The sequence below is a fragment of the Notechis scutatus genome, chromosome 2, assembly GCF_049901735.1.
Source record: "Notechis scutatus isolate UNSWTSFEM ecotype Mainland chromosome 2, rNotScu1.2, whole genome shotgun sequence".
Classification (NCBI taxonomy): domain Eukaryota; kingdom Metazoa; phylum Chordata; class Lepidosauria; order Squamata; family Elapidae; genus Notechis; species Notechis scutatus.
In genome coordinates, this window is record NC_142010.1 from 252,902,463 (window position 1) to 252,914,928 (window position 12,466).

Here is a 12,466-nt window from a genome sequence, read left to right on the forward strand (position 1 = left end):
CTTAGACTTTGCTTAAGATTTAGCTTTAAGTTTCAAGGTTTTTAATAAACTAGGTTGCAGGAGGGGGAAAAAAAACCTTCTGCCTCTGATCTCCCAAAGGCACAGTGGATGAAGCCCTGGGAACCGAAAGCTGTGCTGTGAAAGAAGGATTATTTGCTGCCTCTTCGCCTGTTGCGATTTTAGAACTGTGCGTAGTTTCTTCTCTTGTTCAACAGAGGACAATGGAACTGTGAAGCTAAGATTAAAAGCAAAAACCAAACATATTTCATTGAAGCTTCTGTTCCAAATATGATTTAAGGAGTCAATATTTTTGCAAAACACTTAGATTTTAATCAGTAAACCTTCTCCTTCCCATAAAATCAGTGTACTGTATTATTATTATTTATTATTATTACTTAATGTATGGTGAGAACATGACAGAAGAGAAGTAAACATATACACAACCCACATAATTTGCACAAATGAAGGCGAATATATGTGTCCCAGCATAATGTTGCAGGAACCAATCTTGGTCACTCATGGGAACCAAAGGTTTTGTCTTCCAAGCTTTCGGACCATGTGGTGGAGCCCTTCTTCAGAGAACTCTGTAGCAGAGTGTGTGCTGTTCTGTGTGTGGAATTTATAGTGCAAAGCTGTGCTTACAGAACCAGTTGTTAAACTGGTTGCAGCCCACCACTGAACTGAATATGTACAGCCTGGAGGACAGCAGAGAAAGGAAGGATATGAGTGAAACCTTTAAATATATTAATGGTGTGAATAAGGTTCTGGAAGATAATATTTTCTATTATTAAGCCAAAATCAAGAACATGGGGCATAACCTCAATCTGTGAGGTGGAAAGTTCAAAAGTAATGTTAGAAAATATTACTTCACAGAAAGAATAATGGAAGCTTGGAACCAACTTGCAGTGGAGGTAATGGATCAATCACGAGTAACTGAGTTTAAACATACTTAGGATAAACACATCTATCAACCAACTTTTTTAAAAAATAAGAATAAAACAAAAAATAATAATTAAAAATTAGTTTACTTGAAAAAAAATAAAAAATAAACATAATAAATAAATAAATGTCCATTTTACTAAAATAAGACAATGACATTGTTTTAATCAATCTTGTTCCAACTGTACCCAATAAATTGGATCAGAAAAATCCATATTTCAATCCAGAATGAACCAAATCAACATCAAACCTCTGAATCTGGCTCAAAACTAAATCTTATGGTCAGTAAAATGAAGCCTTCTTCAAGTCAAGCCTGATTTCTGGTTATCTCATGAATGCTATACATCCATAGGATTTTCCTGGTAATATTATGGATACAAAACAAATTTATTATTATCTTTTGTGGTATATAATTACCATTACATGCCTGAACTATCAAATAACCCTGATTATCTGTAGTACAAATCACCTACTCTTAGTTCCATCCAGCAATATTTATAAGTATAGCTTTTATTTGGGAACATCTCTCCATGTCGCTGTAATAGAAAAGAAGTCTACACATTTAAAATAAATCATCCGTTTTCAAATTTCACAATCACAATTTTGTTTTAAAAACAGAATTCCAGCATTTACATTATGGAACATGTAACATCTAAAATTAGCCTTTGTTTAAGTATCTTTTTGGATTGGAGAATGAATATGATTTGCAAATAATTTAATAAACAATGTGGCAAGTCTCATACAGTCAAATATTGACTGCTGCTACGCGTCACCTGTCAAACATGTTGCTTGCTGCTGCCTTCCCAGATGTCAGTGTGAGAAGCTGAAGATTTCAGTATGTTACTTGACAGGGCCTGCTGAATACTGACTACCACTGAATAATAATGGGGTACCAAAGGTTTGTGCTGAAAATCAAGCATTTGCTTGATTATTCTCTCAGTATTTGGAGCATTGGCGCATCAAGACCCATATTCTATATTCAAGTTTTCCATAGGCCTTGGTCTATACACACCACATCCTCTGCTACCCAATCTTTTATGCAGAAATGTTAGGGACTGAACCTGAGATTCCTTGATTTTCTATGCAAAGCTATGCTAATGGGATTATGCTTTGCACCTTTATTCTTATCCTCTAAAACAGAGGTCTCCAAACTTGGTAACTTTAAGACTTGTGGACTTCACCTTCCAAAATTCCTGAGCTAACATGACTGGAGGAGGAGTTCTGGAAGTTGAAGTCCACAAATCTTAAAGTTGCCAAGTTTGGGGACCCCTGCCCTAAAAGGAAGCCTGGCCAGTAAAGCATTTTCAGGAAAGTTCAAGATTATTTTTCAATACAAATTAATCCCTTCTCGCCACACCCACACACACCCCAAAAAATCCTGAAATGATGTAGATTCACTCTACATCAATATCCCAAAGGTGCTTTTTCAAGAGGCAACTGGGCTTTCTGGTTTTTCTTGGAAGACGTTTTGTTTCTCATGAGAAGCGAAGTCTTCAAAAAACCAAACCAAACTAGAAAGCCTCTTAGAAAAGCACCTTTGAGACAACCAGGACCTGGATGACTGAGAATCTCTATAGACATTCTACATCAACCTTCCAGAGACAATGGGTGTGGATGAAAATACTGGGATTTGAAATCCCAACTATCTGGAGTTTGAGAAGGCTGTTCTAGATGATGATGATGATGATGATGAAAGTTGCTGTTGATGTCTCAAGATGCATCATCTAGATCAATGTTTCTCAACGTTGGCAGCTTTAAGATGTATGGGCTTCAACTGTGAGAAAAGTTGCCAAGTTGCCAAGGCATCTCAAATTCTACTGATCTAGAATTTGAGATGTTGATCATAGCTGAGAAAAATGACTAGCCATTTGCATGAAAGAGGAGCTGGAGTAAAGTTTCTGCTGTGGTGTGAGCTGACTTCAGTTTTAACAAAGTACTTATCATTTATTAATCACTGTCAATAGTCCTTCGTGCATGTACACTCAAGCATGCCTTGCTAAAATTAAGACGTAGTGTAAAGGCAGGGTATGGTTTCCATAAGACAGATTATGAGTCTTTTAGTAGGACATGGAACCCATCTCCCCATCCACCCACCAAAATTAAAATATGCACTGATTTTAACCTTTTATTTATTCCATCTCACTGTTTGCAGCTATTTATAATTTTTGTCACACTTCAGCTTTTCAACATGCTTTTCATTAATCTCTGCATGGATGAAAGGAGCCAGGCCATTATCATTTCCATATGGAATCACCAACTGGCCAGAATGGCACTGATACAACCCCTAAAACCTAATTATTTAATCAGGAAAAAAGAAGACTTAAGTTTGATCCATTTTCATTCTTATTTATTCATAACTTAGTATTAAGAAGATAGAATTTATTCTCCCAAAATAGGTAGAAAAGGGGAGCATCAGAGTGAAGAAAAGAATTAACAAGACCTCACATGTTATATCCTATCTCCTCAAGGGGTGCTAGAAAACTAGAAAATTCCAGAATACATTTTGTAGCTTCCAAAGCATCCCTTGAGGGGATAGAATACAACATACGTGCTCTTTTTTTATTCTTTTCTAAGTAGCACTTTTCAGAATGCTTAATATTCTCATGCCACCCCTTCAAAATTCTGATTACCTTCTAAAATGGGTGCTAAGATGCCCTATTTGAATGTTGCCATCAACATGTCTTCCAGTGGTGGGGTTCAAATGTTTTTACTACTGGTTCGGTAGGCATGGCTTGGTGGGCGTGGCAGTGGAAGGATACAGTAAAATCTCCAGTCAGAGGTGGGATTTGCCGGTTCTCCGAACTACTCAAAATTTCCACTACCGGTTCTCCAGAACTGGTCAGAACCTGTTGAATACCACCTCTGATGTCTTCTGAATCCTGTGGTTTTTAAGGGGTTTGGGAAAAAATGGGATTCATCTCTTTGTGTAAAACAAGGGTGTCCAACCTTGGCAACTTTATGACTTGTGGACTTCAACTCCCAGAATTCTCCAGTCAGCAATTCTGGGAGTTGAAGTCCACAGGTCTTAAAGTTCCCAAGGTTGGACACCCATGGTATATAACAAATGCTGGGAACCTGTGGTTTCTAGAAGGTCATCTTAAATACCATTAAAAAGAGCTGATTCGTTTTTTTCAAGTCAATGGTGGTTTAGCCTATTATAAAAGCAATTCTACAAAATCTCTTCTCTTAGCCCCAGCTTTGGAGAGAATAACTAAGGATTATTCCAGATGTAGATGGGAAAAAGGTTACATATGCTGGATCAATGGCCTAGTTTTATTTTCCAAACATCCACAATTAGCACATTTAATTTCAATCCCATTCATTCATAACATAGAAGGAAAGAAAACCACTTGCAGAAACACTTGAAGAAAAACACATTTTTAACCATCACTGTCTCTTTGTTTTTATGTTGAAGATTAAACAGTTCGATTCTTCTGCAAAGATTGGATACCTATGGAACTATCTTCTCCAGGCTGAATTTGTCCACCTCATTAGATATGAAGGCAGGATTTAATGAAGGCCCTCCTCTTACAAGGCTTTCTCATCATCTGGAGGAATACTCTGTGGTGAAACCTTATCAGTGATATCTCTATTCTATAGAAAAGTTTGTCTCCAGATTTCCTCCACCTTCCTGAGTCTGTGAATGTCTTTAAAAACTTTTTTGAGAAAAAGAGAAAGAATTGAGAGGTATGAGAGATTGACAGATTAACAGAGTTGGAAGAGACCTTGTAGGTCATCTACTCCAACCTCCTATCCAAGCAGGAGGACCTGTACCATTTGTTGGGCTTCCACGAGTCTACCGGTTTATCTCCTGGAGTGAAGCCGGACACATTATCTTGGTTGGGGAATGAACATCCGATCCTGCCGTTTATAATATATTAACTTGATTAACTGCTTTTGAAGATCCCATCCCGGTTCGACCCATCTCATATCGGCACAAACATGCGACAAGGATGGGGTGGGAGAAGGTTTATTACTCCAACTCCTCTCATTACCCAAAACGAAACACAAACAATCATTTGGGAAGTTACGGCACGACTCGGGAATTGAAACCACATTCTGTTTGGTAATTAGTTACGTTTAGAATTGTGGGATGGAGGCGTGTAGGACTAATGGGGAGGGCGGATGTTAGTTAGCTGCATGGGGTGGGGCTGCATGATAAATTGCACTGAGAGACGATCTCAGCACTGACTTTATCCAGTATATTCGTTGTTGCCGTGTTTGAAGGAAAACGAGCAAAAATAAACGTACCTATTCACAACAAATCCTGTGAGTAATATAGTTTATTGCTAGAATTCCTACGTGTTCAAACGAAGGCTAACAGAAAGTCAGTGCTAACACCATTTCTGGCAGGTGGCAATCCAGTCTCTTCTAAATGTGTGCATTAGATTGATTGAACTTATCTAAGATCAGGCGGGAACCATCTTAATCTATTAACGTACAAATATCAATCAAACAATCATTGATATGCTGAAGATACAACTCTCCTCTTAGAAACCAGAAAAAGGCCTGGAACATCTGATCAAGAAAATCAAGAGAAGAAAGTGATAATTTTGGTTTCTTCCTGAACATGAAAAAGACCAAGCTCATGACCACCAGGAAAGGAAACATAAAAATAGAAATTGATGAATGTGTGGAAAAATTCACTTTCTTAGGATCACAGGTAGCTCAAAGCGATGAATACAGCACAGAAATAAAAGGTGGATTGCACTAGGTCACACAGAAATTATGATCATGAGCCAAATATAGAAAAGTAAGGACATCAGCCTGGCAACCAGGTTAGTTTGCTCTCTTGTGTTCCCCGTAGCTAACTATGGTTGTGAAAGTTGGACCTTAAAAAAAGGAACACAGGAAGAAAATTGATTCATTTGAGCTGTGGTGCTGGAGAAGACTCCTGTGTATTCCTTGGACACCAAAGGTGACCAACAAGCAAACATTGGAAGGCATAACACCAGACTAGAAGTCAAAACCATGAAACTGTGTCTCACTTATTTTGGCCATGTCATGCAGGGGAATTCACTGGGAAAAACACAATTATGTTTGGAAGAGTTAATGGTAAAACAAAACCAGGCTATCAAAGAACACCATGGCTCGATACGGTCAAAGTTGACACCAGCCAGGGCATAGAAAAACTCAAAGAAGTAGTACAAGATCAGAAGTTCTGGAGAGATCTGACGCATAGAATTGCCAAGAGTTGGAATCCACTGAATGGACAACCTCATTATCACAAGCAATTTCAGCTTTCTTGGGCAAGATTAGATGAACTGGGTTTCCTCCACCAGGGGTAATTGCAATAACCCATGGTCCCATGACCACGTGATGTTTTTAACCAAAACCTGGCATTTACTTCTGTTTTGGGGGGCAAAAATAACAAACAATAGATTTGTTTAATGTGTCTCTTGTCTGTCTTTGCACCATTTTCCTGGTGCATTTTGCCTAATTTCCTGAGCATCATGCAAAACATTAGGTTAAGCCTATGGTAAGAATTATCTGTTCCACCTCCCCTACTTGTGCCTTGGATAAAAAAGTGTTGGAAGTTAAAACCCACCCATCTCCTAGAAAAATGAAATATTTTAGGATATACTAAAAAGGCAGAATATTTCCCCTAAAAAACAAGTAGAAAATCAGAGAAGCAGAAACTTAGCTCCCACCTTTGTTAATGGGCCATTAAGGCCTGGGCCAGTCTATTCTACATAACAAAGTTCTACCTTCTTCAGGCAGAGCCATTTAATTGCCCTTCACTGCACCACCCACCAAATTTCAACCAAACTTAGCACACAGACAACCTACAAAGCTAGCTATGACCTCTGACAGCAACCAATCAGGATACTCTTCCTGTGCCCCAGGAAGTTCAAAGCCCAGAGAGGGTATAAAACCCTGGGATTCTCAGCATCTCTTCCCTTTTCGCCCAGGATCTCTAAGCCATGTGGTCCTGTTCATCAATAAACCATCTTTCTAAGTGGCTTCCATGTTTCCAATGTCTTTTTCCCCACTTGGAACTGAACCCAGAAGGATAATCCTTCCAACAAAAGAGCAGAATATCAGAGAAACAATGGCTATCCCCATTACTTTTGTTTTTTACATTTAGGGTTTTTTTTGTTCAGTTTTGGCTACCAAGCAGTCCTTCAACAAACAGATTTGGCCATCCATAGAAAAAAATTTGCCTGCTCCTTCTTTTACAGGAAATGATGCATGAAAAGGTGTCTAGACTCTCATGTCCAGATAATGCAATATTATTGCTTGGAACAGGCCTGCACAATTTGTGATAGCAACAATCTAGGGGGGGTTACAACCATTTTTCATGATTATCATAGAATGTCACCTGTATCCTTACAATTTATATTGACTGTTTCCTAGTATGATTTGATTGCTTATTGTACCTTATGATTATCATTAAGTGTTGTGCCTTATGATTCTTGGACTCTTGACGAATATATCTTTTCTTTTATGTATGCTGAGAGCATTTGCACCAAGACAAATTCCTTGTGTGTCCAATCACACTTGGCCAATAATTTTTTTTATTCTATTCTATTCTATCATAGAAGCCATCTGAATTTCACAAGGATTTTTTTTATTGTATTGTATTATTTATTCAACATATATGCCGCCCATCTCATTTAGAGGTGACTCTAGGAAGCTTACAGTTATTTAAAAAACAATTAAAACATTACATCGATAAATAATAACATTTAAATTGACTTACCAAAACTGAGCCCAACATTTCTGTTGCTAAGACAGACAGTTGTTAAATGAATTTACCTCCCCCCCCCCCATTTTATGATCTTTCTTGCTATCGTTGTTAAGTGAATCATTGCAGTTAAGTTAGTAACATGGTTGTTAAGTGAATCTGGCTTCCCCGTTGTCTTTGCTTGTCAGAAGGTTGCAAAAGGGCATCACATGACACTGCAGCCATCATAAATGCGAGTCGGTTGCCAAGTTTCTGAATTTTGATCACATGACCATGGAATGCTGCAATGGTCATAAGTGGGGAAAACGGTCAAAAGTCAATTGGTAACTTTGCATTTGTAACTTTGAACAGTCACTAAATGAACTATGGTAAGTTGAGGACTTACCTGTACATCTTCAAGTTCCAAGGTTGGGAAACATTGTGCCAAGCTGGGGGAATTGTATTGTATTGTATTGTATTGTATTGTATTGTATTGTATTGTATTGTATTGTATTGTATTGTATTGTATTGTATTGTATTATGCTAGGCTATTACAAATTGTATTGCATTGTGTTGCATTGCATTGCATTGCATTGCATTGCATTGTATTGTGTTGCATTGCATTGCGTTGCGTTGCATTCCATTACATTGCGTTGCATTGCATTGCATTATGCTGTGTTGCACGGCATGGCATGACATTGCTTTGCATTGCATTGCATTGCATTGTATTATGATAGGCTATGCTATTATTTGTTGTATTGTATTGTATAGTATTGTATTGTATTGTATAGTATTGTATGGTATGACATTGCATTGCATTGTATTATGCTATGTTATGCTGTGCTATGCTATTACTTATTGTCTTGTCTTGTGTAGTATTGTATGGTATGGTATAGCATTACATGGCATGGTATTGTATTGTATTATGCTAGGCTATTACTTATTGTATTGTCATGTATAGTATTGTATTTTCTTGTATAGTATTGTCTTGTATTGCATGGCATGGCATATCATTGTATTACCTCATAGATTTCCTATACATTCAGAATGGAGCTGTCAAGCCACTTGCAGGTTCAAGCAATGAATCCTGTTGGCTGGCAGGGGAGAAGTTGCAGGGGTTTAGTTCTTAAACTAAGAGCAGTTAGAACCCTCTAAGGCCTTATTTACTTGTTCCTTTATGTGCATCTGGGGGGAGGGGGGAAGAGAGTATTATTACGGGTTTGGGATTTTATTTCCTGTTGCAGAGGAAGAGGGGAAGGCAGTTTGTCACGTTTGAAACAGCCCATCTTGGAGGATTACCCTTGATAAGCACTTGCTGAGGATATAAGCTATCAGTCTGCTGTTTTGATCTCCCTGCATTCAATCTTTTCTGGCTTAAGATAAAACGATGACAAATATCCTAAAAGGGGGCAGAAGCTTTATTGTAATTATTTGGGGATATCAGCACGTCGGGGGGGGGGAGAGAGAGAAAAGACCAGTGGATGGGCTGGAGAGCGATTCTATTATTTGGAGAGGGAGGGAACAGCTCTCCTCCCAACCTATGAAGCCAAGCCAAGTCAATAATTTTGCACGTCTTTATTCAGAATAAAAGATTTCTGTTGTAGTCTTGATGTCGGCCACTCCACCAAAATAAAAAATAAAAAAATGTGACAGTCAGCGTGGCTACTCATCTTGAGGCATTTGAAACTGTCACTGGGGAAGAATAGCTGCCAGAGGCACATTTTTAACTGGCTGGCATTGAGGGAAGTCAGGTGCAGGATCCATAAACATTTTGGGCGAAAAGGAGAGACGTGAATGCAGGCAAGAGAGAATAAAATATTTTTCCAGCACTTCTGTTGTATAACACAGCCTGGCATAATGTTAGCCCTTTCCAGATGTTGGATCCACCACTCTCCCAGGATGCCCAGATGACATGCTGAGTGGGGAACATGGGAATAACAAGGAGGAGGAGGAGGAGGAGGAGGAGGAGGAGGAGGAAGAGGAGGAGGAGGAGGAGGAGGAGGAGGAGGAGGAGGAGGAGGAGGAGGTGGTGGTTCTGGAGAATGAAAAAGTCAAGATCTTGTGGGACTTCAGAATTCAGATGGACAGGCACTTGGCCCACAACATGTCTGACATAACAATAGTTGAGAAGAAAAGGATTTGGTTCATTAACATTGCAATACCTGGTAATGCACAAATTGTAGACACGCAGCAAGAAAAAATCACAAAGTATCAAGACTTACAAATTGAAGTTGAGCGACTTTGGAAAAAGAAATTGTGTGTTATCCCAATTGTGGTTGGAGCCCTTGGAGCAATACCTAAAGGGCTGGCTCGCTATTTGAAAATCCTGAATTTATCAGACTTGAATACCCTGATTCTACAAAAAAACCACCCTACTTGGAACAGCTTATATCTTCCGATGCTACCTAAACAGTTCCTAGTCCTTGGTTAGAACTCGAGCTGTTGAGCTATCAACCAGCCCCAAAGGCTGTGAATCTCACTAAAAATTAACTAATAGTAATAGTAATACTACTAATACTACTAATACTAATACTAATACCACTACTACTACTAATACTAATAGTACTAATAGTACTACTAATAATAATACCTGGAAATTCTGCTGTTCTTATATTTGAGGGCTTCACAAAAGCTTACGTCTTTAAATAAAATGTGTTAGTTTATGACCTTTTTTGCATGGTTAAGAGAATCACTGCAGTTAAATCAATCATGCACTTGTTAAGTGAATTCAGTTTTCCCATTGGCTTTACTTGTCAAAAGCCGGTTGGGAAGGTCATATCTGGCAATCAAATGACTCTGGAGTGCTACAACATCATAAATACATAGAAAATAATTCTTTATTGGTCAAATGTGGTTAGACACACAAGGAATTTGTCTCCAATGCATAAGCTCTCTGTGCACATACAAAAATAGTGATAGATTATAGATTATCATAGTCATTGTAAAAATACATTCATCATAAAACATCAGATACAATATATGTCATAAATAAATGAATACTAGCAGCCAAATTTTGTTCATGTGATCATGGAGATGTCGTAATGGTTATAAGTACAAGTCCAGTTGCACATTGTAAGTCACTTTTTTTCAGTGCCATTCTAACACTGAACAGTCACTAAATGAATGACTGTACATAAATCAATGACTAGTATTGCAAAGTGTCATCATTAGATAACAAAATCTAGCTTTCTGTTTGTAAGTATAATTCTTGAAAATACTAATATTGCATTTCTGCAGGTTAAAAAGTATTGTAGCAAAGGATGAGCCTGAGTTCCATGTTACTGATTAGAAAATGAAAAAGGGTTTAAATGTGGCAAAGACTGGTGGGATAACAAAATATAATATAAATTTTACTTTAGGATCAACAGATTAACTGAGTTGGAAGCGACCATGTAGGTCATCTAGTCCAACCCCTAGCCCAAGCAGGGGACCCTACACCATTTCTGACAAATGGCAGTCCAATCTCTTCCTGAAAGCCTCCAGTGATGAAGCTCCCACAGCTTCTGAAGGCAACTTCTGTTCCATTGGTTGATTGGTCTCACAGTCAGAAAATTTATCCTTATTTCTGGGTTGAATCTCTCCTTCTTCAGTTTCCATTCATTATTCCTTGACTGGCCTTCAGGTGCTTTCGAAAATAGCTTGACCCTCTCTGTGGCAGCCCCTCAAATATGGGAACATTGCTATCATGTCTCCCCTGGTCCTTCTAGACTAGCCATGCCCAGTTCCTGCAACTGTTCTGCATATGTTTTAGTCTCCAGTCCCCTAATCATCCTGGTTGTTCTTCTCTGCACTCTTTCTAGAGTCTCAACATCTTTTTATAATATGGATGCAGTACTCTAGGTGTGGTCTTACTGAGGCTTTATAGAGTGGTATTAGTATCTCACTTGATCTTGATTGTATCCCTCTGTTAATGCAATTTAGGATTGCATTGGCTTTTTTGGCTGCCCCTGCACACTGTTGGCACAATAATTATATTGTAGATCGGAGGGAGGGCAACCTATGTGCTGTGGCCTACTAGTGAGACATGGCCTCTTCACAACTGGGCCATGTGAGTGGTGGGCTGGAACATGCGTGCATGTGCAGCCCCTCTCAGGTGAATGGCACATGCCAGCACTTGCAATCTCACTCGTGCCAGAGGGGACGCTGGCTCTCACAGCCACACTTGTTTATTTTATTTTTATTTTTATTGTATTTATTTTGTCAAGCATGCTTTAGATAGCAGATATAATTGGAAACATGATTAAGAGTACATGAAATGGGTACGAATAACAGGGGACATTAGGACAGGGGCAGTAGGCATGTTGGTAGGCACTGGCACCACTCTTAATGGGCACTGGCACGTGTGCTCACTGCTCACACAAATAAAGTTGTGAGTTGTCATGGTGAGTTGCCTGCAGCGAGTTGTTTTCAGAGATTATCTGTCAGATTTTTCTGGCATTTAAGGTGGCTTGCTTAAACTGGGAAGTAGGAGCCGCACATATTCAAAATGCTTGGTCAGAATTTTAGAAAAACTGGTTTTTCCAAGTCATGCATGCAACAGAGAACAGCGAGTACAAAACACCCCATGCCATCACTCTGCTAAATACCCGTGTTTCCCCAAAAATAAGACTGGGTCTTATGTTAATTTTTGATCCAAAAGACTCATTAGGTGTTATTTTCAGGAGGTAGGACTTATATTATGAGCATCCTGAAAAATCATGCTAGGGCTTATTTTCCAGTTGGATCTTATTTTTTGGGAAGCACGGTAACTAATTCCCACAACTGTGTCTTATGTCGTAGGGTGTCAAACCACATAGTAGGGCTGTACTATTATTATCCTTCTCATCTTTCCCATTACTTATTCCTTTAGCAGCTTACAAT